We start from the raw sequence: 15,152 nt of genomic DNA, 5'->3' as shown, positions 1-15,152 counted from the left end.
TGCTGGAGTCTCCTATTGGGAGCTCAGTTTTCCCATTCTGGGCATCTCCTTTTATAATGTGATTCTGTCTATACCTACATTCATCGCATGTCCATAAAAGTGTTAACTCTCTTTTCTCTTATTGGTCTGTGTCCCCAGGAAACTTAGGGGATTCCAATTTTCTATAGGCTGTGTAAGTTCCATTTATTCTCATTAATATTGATGCACAACCTGTACCCTGTGGTTAAGACACATTTTGGAGACAGATGCGCCTTTAGAGTATTTTTAGGATCTAATATTAATCTTCTGAGTAATTTTTCACAATCTTACCAGTTGGTGCCTCTTTTCCCATAATCTTAGGGCATTGGGTTATTTTCCAGTCACTTATGTCATCATTTCTCGTCTCCAAGGCCTAAAATAGCTAAGCTAAACTCTTGCAGGTCTCAGCCTACAGGTTCTTGTGTTTCAGCTTGTCTTACTCATGTCCAATACTTGTTTCCTCTAAATACCGATCTATCATATACTTTTAATTAGAATTAATTTGTAGGATAACATACAATGAATACATATGATATAACATATTCATTAATCATAACATCACACAATCAATGGATAATAAACTAAAATCATTGGCTACACAAAAGATAACTCAGAAACAAAGAGCTATTTGGGTGCCCATCAAGTGGGAGTCAGATGCCCAGAGGAGCAGTCAGAAAGGGAAATAAAGGATTTCTCAGATGGTTTGTAGGATTAGTATCTCGAAGGAGAGTCAGCATCAGGATAACCGCCAGGAGAAGCAAGGGACAGCAAGGCATGATGGCACGCATACCAAAGAGAAATGGGAGCAACTGCAGCTAGAAGACTGAGGAAGGCTGTAGCTAGAACATCTAATCATCTTGCATCTGTATCATAAATGTAGCTGACCAAAATTTTTTGACCCAACCTCTTTTTTTGGTGGCAGCTACTTATTCCAGGCCTGAATCTGGCTCATTAAGCTAGATCCTGAAAAACCCATTAACATCACCACCAGTTTGGGATATTCAGTTAAAAATGTTGTCCTCATGTCTATCCTCTTGTTATCACCTTTGTTTTTACTCTCTGGCTGCTAGCTTCCCAGGGTATTTAGTGGATTTCCAGGTTCTCGGTGTAAATTCGTTCTCTGCATTCACTTGTATTTCCCCCCAATATTTTCCCTCAAGATTGTTCCTCTCTCAATAATGCATTGTAGCATGTTAAATAGCTATTGCACATTTTGGTATTGAAACCTGTTCTTTTCAGTTTATGCCCTAAACACCTCTTTGCAAAGGGTATCAAGTTTCTGCTTTATATTTTGACTGAAGCATATTCACACCAGTTAGTAATTGGAGCAGTTGTAATTTGCTTGCTCCTAGCTAACAAACCCAGACAAACATGACTTTTAAAGTCCATGAATTTTCTGCCATTCGTGTAGCAACTTTATTCTTCAAGTTTGTTTGCATCTCTCTTGCCTGATTCTCTAGAGACACAGTAGGTTAGAACAATCTCTCTCACAGACACAAATAAATAGAAAAAATCTTTATTAGCACTTTTACAGTATGCTGCTCCCAGACAGATCGGTGAGTTTTCCAATCATACTCTTACTGCCTTCTGTAGTAGCAACTCACATAAATGTCCTTCTCAGTTGGCCAGGAAACTTCTTGTTCCAACATTTCAATTCTGTCTGTGAAAGAAAAAAAGTTAAATGGCCTCTGACATGTGAATAAATTCTGATTTTGCATTTAGCACTGTTGAATCTAGATGCATCCCTGTAGCTTGCCATGAAGAGTGAGCCCATAAACAAAGGTAAGAGTGGATGAGGATACCTAGCCAGGAAGAGCATTCAGAACTGAATGCATGGAATTAATGAACCAGGTACAATAATAGTCATAATAGGGCAAATGCTGTAGTTTTGTAGGTAACCCTCCTGTTCCATTGAATTCAGTGGGAGTTTGTCTACTGACTTGATTTGGAGCAAGACTGGTATAATTTGTTGAGTTTTTTAAAGTGGGAGATGGAGAATTCTGAAGGTGAAAACAGCTTAATTAATTTAGAACCCTGCAGTGCTATATAATAGGACAAAAATCATGTAGATGTCCCAAGGCTGCAGGAGGTTTTATAACTGGAAAAGAGAGGGTGGCTACAAAAAACAGGGGGATGGGATGCGGTGAGGAGACCATTCCAGGGGTGTGTCAAGGAAAAATATCAGTAATGTATTCGTGATCTGGTATACACACTTTAAGATCCATAAATGAGAAGTCCTATATAAAGAAACAAGTATTCATATTAAGCTGTTAAAAACATCTTAACTGGAGGGAATAATATACAAGGTCCTACCCATCACAAGCACCCATCATGAGAGGCTCACTTAATTTGTAGTGTAAATTGGAATGCCTGCTTGAAGGGAAAATGTAGTTTTGGAAATATTGATGTATCAGGAAAATGGTACCTTTTCATAATAATTTAAAAATTGATACTGTGCATTATAAATGTATGATTTGTATATTTTTAACCGTATACTGATACTATAATATGTTACTGCTTATTTTCCTCTACTTGAATTTGCTGACAATGTATTGCCCATCTGTCAATTTCATTGTATCTAGATTATATCAGGGATGGATGGATAGTATCATAGTGTAAAATATAGGGTGGAAGAGGACAACCTTCACGTGGCCCACCCTATTAACTGTGAAACCATGACTAATGTAATCAAACCAGTGTCTGAACGTTAACTGTCAACCTCCAGGTCAAAAGATCAACAAAATAAGCCTGCATCTATAGAATGTTGAATGGCTCTGCAGATGCCATATGTTCCTGCGAGAGAGTGTTAAATATGTACATGATTTATAATACAGTAAAACCTTTGTTGGGGGATGCTGGGTTCATCAAAAATTCTGGTTCACTAAGAGTTATACTTACTAATGGAATACCAATTTTCAAAGAATTAGAATACAATAAAATGAATAAAATATAAAATACTATACAGTTTCTCACCAATCCAGTAGTAGAACTGCACTGCAGAGTGGTTGGTTTCTTGAAGCACTTAGGTAAATACAGGTAAAGTTTTCTATACAGTAGGTTGTCTTATGAAACTACATAGAGTATCACTATGGGCAGCGTACGGCTTACGCCCAGATCACTAAAAATACATAACACTAAAACTGTATGGAACATAATTTAATATTTTTTGATTATTCAGAAAGCACTTCAGGAGCTTGCAGTGTCTTAGGGTCATCATTATCAACATCAATTATCATTGTAGATGTAGAAGATGTAGGAGATTGGGGCTGAATCTGTAATGACCCTATGATGCACCCTGGAAGTTGCTTTTTTTTTTTTTATTAAATCCCTGATATCAGCTTGCTTACTTGTCTTCTGTCTTTTTTGCATAAAAGTAGAGTCCGGAATGTGCAATTGCATAACCTCCTGGGCAGTATACTAGTCCTGGCTACTAGATTGAAGATTTGTATTGGGAGATACCAGTAATGCCGGTTAATAGAACTTTCCAGGTGATAAAGTACTGGATAACACATCTTTATGATCCCATGAGTTTAATATATAATATATATGCTATTTATGTAGCATTGACATCCATATATATAGTAAAAATCAAAATGTGCACGTGTATACCCAAATACACACACATAGTTCATCTTGTATTTTATAAAATACAAGCTATAGCTCTAAATATATGAAAAAATATACTGTTGATATAATGTATTCTATTTTAAGTGTTATAAAAAAGGCCCCAATTTTACCTATTATGCTATTAAAATACACTTTTAATGTTGACAATATAATATAAAATATATGTTTCAAGCCTATCTTATATGTATAATCCTCTGGATGATTTCACTGGTGGTCTGAGTAAATGTGAGGGTTGCTTTTTTTTTTTTTGTCTTGGTTGCTTTTGGTTTGTTGCTTGCCTGTCACAATTGCTGTGTGCTGGTATTGTACTGATTACTGCTTCTAGATTAATTGAAGACTATACCTAGCCAGTCAAACCTATTTTCCCACCTGGCATACCAGTCAGATCCGGGTTTTATAACTGATTTATCCCTTAATTAGTCTATTATTGCAGAATACCAACTTCTCTTAATGATATTAAAAATCACTATGTTGTGCCTCTTGTCACAATTTACCATACTTTTATGACCCCACTGCAGGGTTGGCCCATTCAGAACATAATCCCCCGCAGAAAGAAAGGCTGCCAAGTGAAGCTAGGCTGACAATTGTATCAGAGTCTCAGAGCAGGGAGAGAGAGGAGAGTATAGCATCATCAGCGAAATCCCGAACAACTCAAAAAACCATCTAAACTGCTGTTCCGCCACAGTTTATTCTGAGCACATTTCAGTGCAGCAGGAAATATTGCTGCAAACTGACAAGGAAGTCTGTATGCTCTAAATGTAAAGTGAAAAGCATCCTTGGTGCTAAATATATAGACTATTTACCTGTTATGTAAGACCGTTTTTTATTGTCATTAGCAGGCTAAAGGTATTTTTGGTGGAGAATACTAATTTTTGGCTAGATTACAGCTGGGAACGTATGCAGTGGGGATCATTAAATTAAGAGTGCAAGACATGACATTCTGGCAAGTAATAAATGACGATTCATATGCATAATCACTATATTGTGCTTTACGGTACGGAGGGGGTGAGTTGTGAGTAGGTTTGCCAGAATTCAATTTTTTTAAATAATTTTGACAGCTAATATTTATTTTAAGCATTTTTTAAGATTTTTATCTATTAAGTTTTTTCACAATTGCATGAAATTATGAGAGGATTAGAATATTGCAGGGGTCAAATAATAAAGACAGTAGATTGTGAGATTCAAAAACTTAAATTTTATATTGATTAAAATACAAATTGTCAACATCACAAGTCAAAATATACAAAGTAAATATCCTTAAATCAAACTCTAATACATTCTCAAGCAGTATTTTTCTTACTTTGCCGATCTATAAATTTTGACTATTATTAATTCAAATGTTTTTGTTGGATTGTGTGTTTACAGTGAAATTGATGTTTGCTGACATTTACCGATAAAAATCTAATCCTTCCAAACCTAGTCATCAGTCATAACAGATTCCACTGCCATTACTGTTCAAATCTCCTTGTTGTCTCTACCCAAAGTTCCCCTATCAGTGACATATCACATTCCTGGTATTAGTAATCTAATCTGTTTTTAAACATAATACAACTAGGACTCTCTGATAAAATTAAATTTGACTCTGGTCAGAATTATTCCATCAAAACTGCTTTGCTGTTGGAAATTTGAGTTTTCACCTAAATTATTTTTTTCTACAAAAAGTGCCAGCTTTTTGCATGCTTTTTTTTTTTGAGGGGGAGGAGAAAGAGGTAAAAAAAAAATGTCCCAAACTAGAGAGATTTAGATACAGATATCCTGCTATGGTGCCTCATGGAAGTCACAGTTTGGTTTTGTGATGCTTCCCGGGAGTACCCAGGGTTCTGAGGCACTTCTCTACAACTTGCCCTTAGCATGAGGAAGCCTTGTCTGTGCCTGCTGGGGGTCAGCACCCTGACTCCACTGGCCATAGGCTCCACAAGCAGAGCCATCTCAGTCTTCACAGGCTCCGCTGTCCCTTTGCAGGTTAGCGATAGGCAGGGCTGCCTTTATGCCGATTCCCCAGAATTGGGCCCCGCACCAAAGAGGGCCCTGCACCCGCGCCTAAGGGGGCCCCACTCCGGAGGTCTTCGGTGGCATTTTGGCGGCAGGGGGTCCGCTCTGGGGATCTTCGGCAGCATTTCAGCAGTGGGGGATCCTTCGGTGATGCGGAAGACCTGGAGTGGACCCCCCGCCACTGAAGTGCTGCCGAAGCCTCCGGACCACAACTGAGTATTCCAATCGGGCCCCACGGGTCATAAAGCTGGCCCTGGCGATAGGCACGCTCCAACCCCTGAACTCTCTGAGCATCCCTGGAGTATCCAGTCTTGTTCTACTGGACACTCACAGAATTCACAGACCCACTGTTCCCAAAGGAGCAGTACACATCAGCTTACCAGTTTCACCTTAGAATCACCACTCCTCTCAACTCACAGCATTCAATTTGTTTATAGTGAAAACAAGTATAAGTTTATTTATTGAAGAACAGAGATTCAAGTAATAGCAAGTAGGTAGAAGTATTGGAAACAATTTGTTTCATGTAAAAAAAGATCATAATATACCTCCTAGAACCCAGACTTCAGACACTTTTCTGTTTAATGAAGTTTAGATCACCCAGAATCTTCGCAGCATTTTCCAGTGAGGTAGGCTGTGATCCTTCTTTTGTAAGACATAACCCTCTGGCAGTTCATCTTCTTAGTGAAGGATCAAGAATATAACTTGATCCCCTTAGATCCATCAGGACAGTCCTCTGTTCTTTTTTATAAACAGGACACTCCCTGCTTTGTCTTTGTGGCCTCTCTCTCTCTTATTGACCTTGCTATATTTTAATCAGCCTCTGGCTCTGCATGCAACTAATCTCACTCTGTGACACACACAATGCATAATATACACCTGACCAGACAAAGAGAGAGAGGCATCTCCTACTCCCACATGCTCAGATACTCTGCTGAATCAGGACCTCAGTGCTTCTGTGTAATGTTTGGTCACAGTATCTTTATGAAATCAGAGAATTATGATGTAATCAGGAAGTGATTTGCAAAAAGGATTTTGGACATCTCTTGGCAGGTCTGGGGCCCAATTCAGCACCCAGGGAAGTCTATGAAAAAAAGTACCTGTGTGGCTTTATGGTGTGCTGGATTGAGTGCTGAATGAGGATTGTAACAGCTTTGGGTGTATAATGACTTTACAAGTAAATCTCCCATCAAGAAACATCTTTATAATTGCTTGTGTTAGTTTATATTACTAATGATATTTACTTTCTGGACAAAAGTAAATTAGCCATTTAACAAGTGCTATATATTTTACATAAAAAGGTCAATATTTCAGTGGCAGTTTTTTTAACAAACCCATTGGTATTTTTAGCCATAATGCCAACAACCATTAAATGCAGTCCCTATTTAATGTAATTTTCATGCAGTCGTAGAGGGTTCATGGGGTTTGAAATGTGTGTTTACAGGAAGTGACAGATCATTAATCCAAGCCTCTCTGGAGGCACGACCTCAGTTACAGGCACAATGATAGTAATTTCTCAAGACTTCTGACTTCTCATCAGGATGTCCCTTCTGCTTGTTCAGTTGATTGCACCTAATAAACTGCATGGTAATAATGTACTCATACTCATGTTATGTCCTAATGTGATGTATAATCTAGCTAAAAATGACTATTTCTTTTGAGACAAAATATATAAATATATTCTTTGTAATATGATTGTATGTTTCATTGTTTAAAGGCAGAAGCAGTTGTAACTACCCTTTTTGTGCAAGCTTTAAATATTTTCATTACTCAATGAGCTTTGCTAAAATCGAAAAGATTTGGGTATTTATGTAGATAAAATTCTTCAGTCATGAATGAGTCATAGAACTTGAGTAAATTTTGGGACAATGAATTCTTGAACAATACAAAACATCCACTACTTTCTCATTTGTCATGTCTCCCTTTCCCAGACCGACTCATATTACTCTCTTGTTACAAGCTGATCAAGGACTGAAATGCTATCTGAGTCTAAAGTCTGTGTTTGCTCCTGCATTTCTGATTCAGTCAAAACTCAAATTGAAATGGGTACTTTAAATAACATACCTAACCTTTGAAACTGATAATGCCCCATTCTAGCACTGAACTCTGTGTGGACACAGGACTGTGCCCACATAAAGCTTAGTGCAGTTTCATGGCTTAGGAGTTGGATTTTCTAGATCCATGGAGTCAGTGGGGTGAGGAATCCCCACTGACTGTTACACCCTTGAGGTTGCAGAAGCTTCTATGACAGATGGTCAACATAATGGTTGACTCCACCTGGCCTACCACTTACCCACTCCCAATTGTCCTCCTGCCATGTGACAGCATTGAGAGAGCCCCACCAGAGTCTGAGGTGCTCCAGAGCAAAACAGTTACAGATTCAGATAGCTCCATCACTACATCTCCTGCAATAGATGACAGGTTGATAATCATTGCAGATTCCAAAAGCTAGTATAATTATATTTGCCAGTTCTAAGAAGCATAGAAGCCCAATGTTTCACAGAGCCTACAAATCCTTCCCCTTCTCCCTCAGGACAACATATAAACAGAATATAAATATAATTACTCCTTATTTGCATTTTTGGATGTATATAACTGGTTTATTATCCCAGCAACAGAATGATAGGATGATCTGAAAAGAATTAAACAATGTATGGAAAATATTCAAAATAGGTATACATAATGTAGATCAAGGGCATTCACTAGTGAACAAGACAGGTTTTTTTATGGCCTGATCCTATACCACTGAAGTCAATGGGAGACAGGACCTTATGTCCATGATTGTATGCAAGGACATTCCAAGTTTGAAAAGTTTATGGAACCTAGTGGTGCTTTCCAAAAGTATCAGGTGGAAAATGCTCATCAGCTCCTTCGTGTTTGCCTACCTATCCCTATGCAATTTCAAAAAACACTTTGTCTGTTAGTGCACTTGTAAGAGTCTCTTCTTTTGTGCAGCTCCGTTGCAATACAAAGGACCCCCAGAGCTTCAACTGCTAGACAAAATAAATGTTTTAACCCCCCACAATACCTTTAAAGACTTGGGGTCTGGTTACTACCTGGGATCTTTACTCTTTCTATGGGAATTTCTCTGTAGTCTTCCTCCTTGCATACATATGAAGTGGCCAGCATAGTCTGTCCTCACTAGGGGGCCAGAAAGAGAAGCTATTGGTATGTCTTCCAGTTTCAGCACCAGTTACTCAGTTGGCATTCTTCACTAACACTCACATTGTGTTGGATGTATATCCAATTGCTTTTCAAACATGTACAATCTATTTTTGAATGGGTGAATGGAAGGGCGGGGAATGGACCATTATTTTCTTTTGAATTATTTTATGATATTAATTAATCTTCTTATTATGTTACCACAATAATGTACTTCAACAGCTGGGTAAGTTTGAGAGGTGGTTGTGGTGGTGGAAATCTAGAGGCAAGCAGGCTGGCTTACCTGTGTCTCAGTTGACGATGTTGATGTATCACTGTTTCTCCTATTGTTCCTTCCCTGTGTACTGGGATTTTTAACAATGAAAGGAGGTCCATTTCAGGTCTTTTCAGGGCATGGAACACTAAGTGGGATACAAAATTTGTTATCCATCCTGTGTATTCTGCCTTCTGTGTGGGAGCAGTAGCTGCAGCTTTTGTAACTAGGAAATAGATTCCTGAAAGTGGAGCTCTTAGGCCTAATGGGGATGACTAATCTAAACATTGCTGATGCCCCTCCTGCTGCTCTCTGGGCCTCTACCTCATTGCGGACCCCTGTTGCTCAGTAGCAACTTGGCAAGCACTTCTCCAAATGTTTTCTTCTTTTTTTCCTCTGACAGCAGCTAATTCACACTTTTGAATCAACGCTCTTCCTTATTCAAAACTCTGTACCTACAGACCTTTATATGTTAAATGCCATTCCGTATAACATCTGTATAGAAGGATTTTGATCTTTCGCTACTCTAAGTAGGCCAGGAATACCAAATTGGAACCAGAATCAGTGTTGCTTTTGGTTTTTGGCTTGCAAAACCAAAACACAAGGACTGAGTGTTTTGTCACTTTAGCTCACATCTAAATGGAGACATGGCCAGGATGAAAGTCATACAGTATACAAAAGAGTCTCCATTCTGATCCATTACTGGTTTAATGATCATAAAAATACCTTCAGTGTTTAAAAATTAACCATTTTGTTTAAATATTAAACAGTGACATTTTTTCCAATTGTTAAATCAGGGTTACAGAAGGTTGGAACATGGTTTAGTCTCTTCAGCTGAAACTCTCACTATACTAGTGTCACAAATTATGTCAGGGTTTTAGCAAATTGCTGCTACCAGCGAGAGGCTGAGAAATGTCAATTGCCATTAAAATTCTATTATCAATTATACTTCTCATTATTGTTTTAGAGTGAGAAATGTTTTACCTTATGGACTTTCTGATTGCTCAGTAGTAAAATAGATTCAATTTGTTTTGTAGCTTGTTTTCTTCCACTTCACATAACACAGGATTTGTTCTTTCTATTTTGTCAGATACAAAACTATTTTCCAAGAAAGGAAAATGTTCTTTTACAGAAATCTGCTCATTTGTGATTCTAGTTGAAGATATTCTAGCTATTTTGCTATCTTGATAAGAAAAAGATGTCCAAAATTTAATAATGTAGGGTGGCACTGAAAGAAGATGAAAAATGCATGTTCCAGGTCAAGAAAAGCAGTTCATTTAAAGTAGATTATGCATTGCATTGTATTCATACTGCAATTTCGGAAGCAGAAGGGGAACAAAGGATTTAGTGGAATAAAGCAGTGCTGGCAGTTTGTGCAGTAGCAAGGGAAATAACATCGTTTATAGGGCAATTTTTAATACTTGTTTTAATGCTATCCGATGAGCTGTCTGCATTCAGTAGAAATTGAGTGGCTTTGAAAAGGACCTACTTCCCATGCAAATATGTCTTTAATGTGTTGTGGAAGTTTGGGGGTTATATCTGTGTCTCTAGTCTGATTTTGTGAAAACCATGTAGTATTTCAGCCTTTATTTTGAGAGTAAACTTGACTAGGTCCATATACAGTAGAATAGCATCCAATACAGTAGACTGGTGACCACCCACAAGGGGGACTCAGACAGGGTTGTAACACAGTTGTTATACTAGAAATAAAGGTTCTGAATGAGATAATCACAGAGGGATAAATTCTGTTCACCCTCCCTACTGGTGTTTCATCCCACCATCTGTGAGTGGTGAGGGAAGAGTGTCTATGGTGTAGGAAAGCTCTCTCTGCATGCACTGAACAGGGGAATGGTGGGACCAACCTAAGGTATGAGTGGGGATGGGAGAATGGGAGCTACTGTTATGTACATCAACATACACTATTCTCACCATGAGTGTCAGGAAGGGTGCAGAACATGTGGAACAGCATTAGTGGCTCCAGAGTGCTTCCAGTTTTGCTTTATAGATGCAGACAACAATAACTTTTCTATTCCTCACCCCTGCCCAACATCCATGGAGCAACTAGCCTAGCCAACGTGGGCTCTGCATTGAGGACAAAATTTGGTCCAGAAGAAATTTTTTTAAACTTGATTACTGCAAAAAATTAGTTTGAATAACTTTGAAGTAGTTACTAAACTCAGCTTTTTATAACTGCTTTTCTTATCTGTCCATGTTCTTCCTATTTTCCACTGGAGGTGACTATTATTTTCTTAGAATAATTCCTAACTGTCTATTGGTCTGATAGTGAGGATAATAATTAAGGGGTTGAGGAAATTACTTATAAAGGGCCTCGCAAAACTAATGGTATTTTTGCTTAAGTACTTGCCAGATTTGTAAACTCTAACAGATGTTAGGGGCTAGATTTTCAAATATAGTTAGGTACCTAAAGATGCAAAAGTTGCCTAATGGGATCTTTAAAAGCTTTAGGCACTTAAATATCTTAGAAAATCTGGCACCTTATGGATTGCATGATCATGTCTTGAATCCATGCCATGTAATCACAGAACTCCATTTTTATTGTATAAATTTCTTTAGAATAATGTCCCAGTCCCCTTCTCCAGATTTTACTGGCTAAGCTCATTGTTCTCTGAATATGTAAAATGGGATTCAGATTAGTGTCTTAATTAGACAAATTAAGCATACTGCCATCAACCAACAGTTTTATTGGTGTCAAGTATCAGAGGGGTAGCCGTGTTAGTCTGGTTCTGTAGAAGCAGCAAAGAATCCTGTGGCACCTTATAGACTAACTTGCATCCGAAGAAGTGGGTATTCATCCACGAAAGCTCATGCTGCAAAACGTCTGTTAGTCTATAAGGTGCCACAGGATTCTTTGCAGTTTTATTGGTCTGACACTTGTTAATAAAAGATTGACAGAAGTGCTCTGATTAATGAATAATTAATTTTCAATTATCAGCTATTTTCTCCATTTTTCTGTTATTGTAAGATATCAATAAAAATTATGATGTTTTCTAGTAGAAATAAAATTTGAGAATTTATTTTTAAAATATGAGTTAATCAATTAAATAGAATAGTTAATTGCTTTTCTTCATTAAAATAACTGGTACATCTCAAAGAGTTCTGAGATTTGATTCAATATAGATACAGCATTTAGATGCTTTGCTTACTGAAGGTTATCCAGCTTTACCTGAATCTATTTAGACCAGAAATGAGGCTGGAGATCTTAGAAGAACTGACTTCATACAGAATTTTACTATCAGGTTCCAGATGGGTTGAAAATATCCCAATCAGAGGCAAAAAATATTTCCATTTTTTAGTTCAGTCTTTCTAAAAATCATCACACACACTTTTTGGAATCTCAGAAAGGGAGATTGGTTCTTATTTTAAGCTGAAGAGTCTAATAGAACTTCCTGCTGACTGACTTTTTAAAGAATGAATGAAGCAACGCAACAGCCCATTTTAACTAGAGACACTTGTCCTACAATTTAATATTTTAAGATATAGACTTGGTTAAAGGTTTGGTCCTTTAATCAATATCACATCAAATAATCACAGTTAATCAAGTTTATTAACCCATGAGTATTTGTCAAAGATCAGTCAGCACAAATACAGAAAGATAAGGGTTAAATATTTTCCCACTCCATCAGTCTGGGAATATGACCAGCAGCATGGACTGTTCTGGAAATATAACTCACTGCTGAGGGGTATATGTACACACCTTAGGTTGTTACCATGGGCACGAAATTCCCCAGATTAGTTTGCGTCATTCTTACTTGAATATTTCCATTCCCATGCAGTCTGTACTTCCTACCGAGGTTGTTTTTATGCCTAGTTTCTAGCAACAATTATATCAGTTGCTTATTTTCACAAACCTCAGCAAAATACTTCCTCCTCCCTGTGTGTACAAAGCACAAAAGCTTACACAGTTTTTAATCTATTTCAGTAGAGAGGATGATGAGAAAATGGTTCACTTAAAAAAGATACTATTAGCTAAATAATTTTGGTAACAAACTCATACCCTGTCAGCCGATTGGGATGAGGGCAGTCTTGTCTAGTGTTTGGAGCAGGCATCAGAAATCAAGGATTAGGGTCAGAGCCAGAGTTGGCAATCAGAAGTCAGAGCCAAGGGTCAAACCAGAGGGCAGGAACTGGATGCTAGAACTAAGGGTCAAGCTGAAGTCAGTAGTCAGAAGCCAAAGCCACAGGTCTAGCCAGAGCTCAGGAACCAGAGCGAACAGAGTAGTAGGCAAAAGGGGTTCAAGGAACGGGAATGGAGAGGGGTAGGCACAGTGGTGAGCATGAGCACTGAAAAGGCAGCGAGACACTGATGCTGGCTTAAGAACAGGCCTACTGGTCCCTGTAGCCAATCAGGTGGCCTGGCCAATCATGCAGCCTGCTGCAGGCCAGCTGTATTGATGAGGCTTAGCTCTGCTGACATATCCTTAGCAGATAAAAAGACTGAGTTTCAGTGACAGGAGGTTACAGAGAAAATGGGTTTCTAAAGTAACATCATGACTCTTTAATCAATAAGCAGCAAAAGTTAACATGGCAGTGAACAGAAGAGGATGTTTCTTTATCAGCATTCCACAAGATTCAGTCAACAGACCCATATTCAAGACTCTTTAAAATGGCTTACAAGAGTGCCAATTTTCACAAAATATTTAGCTTTTGTTCACAAACATTCTAACATATAATTACTGTAAATTTAAAACTTGAATACGCTGCATGCCTGTGAAAATGGGACAGAAATATATCCGTATACTTTAAGAGAACTTTAATCTGGGCCAAATTCTGATTTCGTTTACACCAGGATAAATCACGTCAGAATTTATTCTTCTGTGCTCTGATTATTCAGCAGTTTCATGTACAACACACAGACCGATTCCTCTAACTGTAGAGGAAATGATGGGCAAGTGGGTAAAACATAGAACACAAGCATCAGAAAATATTCATCCTGTTCTTGGTCCTGCTAAAGACTCTGGGTGACTGTGGCGAAGATATCTAGGGACAAATCTTGGCTTCCTTGAAGTCAGTGACAAAATGCCCATTGCCTTCAAAAGCACTCCATTTCCTTAACCTCTTTGTGTTCCAGTTTCCCATTTGTAAAATGGAAATGATAATATTTTCTTTAGACTATGGGACAGTGAGATGCATAATTAAATATTTGCAAAGTGCTTTTTTATCTTGGCCTGGAAGATTTTTTTATAAGTGGGATGAATAATGTTTATTAAAAATATGAAAAACAGTTCTGCGGTGACAGACAAAGTGAAAATGAGCATGATTTTCTGGGTATTTCGGCAAATATCTTTCAGAGAAGAAGGGAAGGGAGAATGATCAGATAGGCTTTAAGTTGTAGTTCCACCCTATACCAGGATTATTCTATATTACAGCTCATTGCTACCCTCTGTGACTCCTGTGTAACTCAGGATATTGCACCAGCATAAATGAGTGCAGAAAGTGTACAAGAGTGTGACAGAGACTGAATCCCAATATTTTACTTCTCGTCTGAAATAAAATGGCAAAACAGGGATCGTGAGAATGAAAACACCAATACATATCATTGGAATTAATTCTGCTGACATTTGAAACACATAGATGATGACTGAGCCCCATTTCAGACAGATTCTAATCACTGAAGTGCCTGCTGGAATGGTTAATTAAATTCTGTCCTAAAACCTGGGATTTTAGTTTACCTGCCCTACAATATGAGTTTCCCAGGCAATATGTTAATATTTTGATTGCATAGTGCCACTCATTCTGTTGTTCTTTGTTTCATGAACAATTTTTATAAGAGCAATTTCCATTTAGGAAAAAAGTAAAAAAGGACATCAATGGCTATTAATTATGGCAGTGATTAATAATTATCTTTTTTTCTTTTCCAACAAGAAAAAATTAACATATCTTGTTTCAAATTAATATAGTAAACACATTCATCTGATTTTACCATATGGAGTCCAAAAATATGGTTCATATAATGTAGTTCACATAGATACTTCCATGTGGCCATTATCATAAGTATCTGAAGCATGAATGCAAGAGACTTCACACAACAGAAAATGATCCTGTAGACCTTACGTAATACTCCTTAATTTAGTTTATTTCTCTA

General features: G+C 37.8%; 1 long non-coding RNA gene across 2 annotated transcripts; it reads right to left on the bottom strand.

The window, feature by feature from the left end:
- Positions 1 to 1,537: 1,537 nt before the first annotated feature.
- On the bottom strand, positions 1,538 to 9,198 carry LOC123367649. Of its 2 annotated transcripts, XR_006578581.1 has the most exons (4): positions 9,080 to 9,190; positions 8,691 to 8,775; positions 7,928 to 8,039; positions 1,538 to 1,678 (listed from the first exon to the last, which is right to left on the bottom strand). It is a non-coding gene; the product is annotated as an uncharacterized LOC123367649 (long non-coding RNA). The 2 variants fall into 2 exon arrangements; XR_006578580.1 differs by lacking the exon at positions 8,691 to 8,775 and having other exon boundaries at positions 9,080 to 9,198.
- Positions 9,199 to 15,152: the final 5,954 nt, after the last annotated feature.

Source organism: Mauremys mutica, chromosome 3, assembly GCF_020497125.1.
Source record: "Mauremys mutica isolate MM-2020 ecotype Southern chromosome 3, ASM2049712v1, whole genome shotgun sequence".
NCBI lineage: Eukaryota > Metazoa > Chordata > Testudines > Geoemydidae > Mauremys > Mauremys mutica.
Note: the sequence above shows the minus strand (reverse complement) of the source record. Positions and strands in the feature narration are given on the sequence as shown.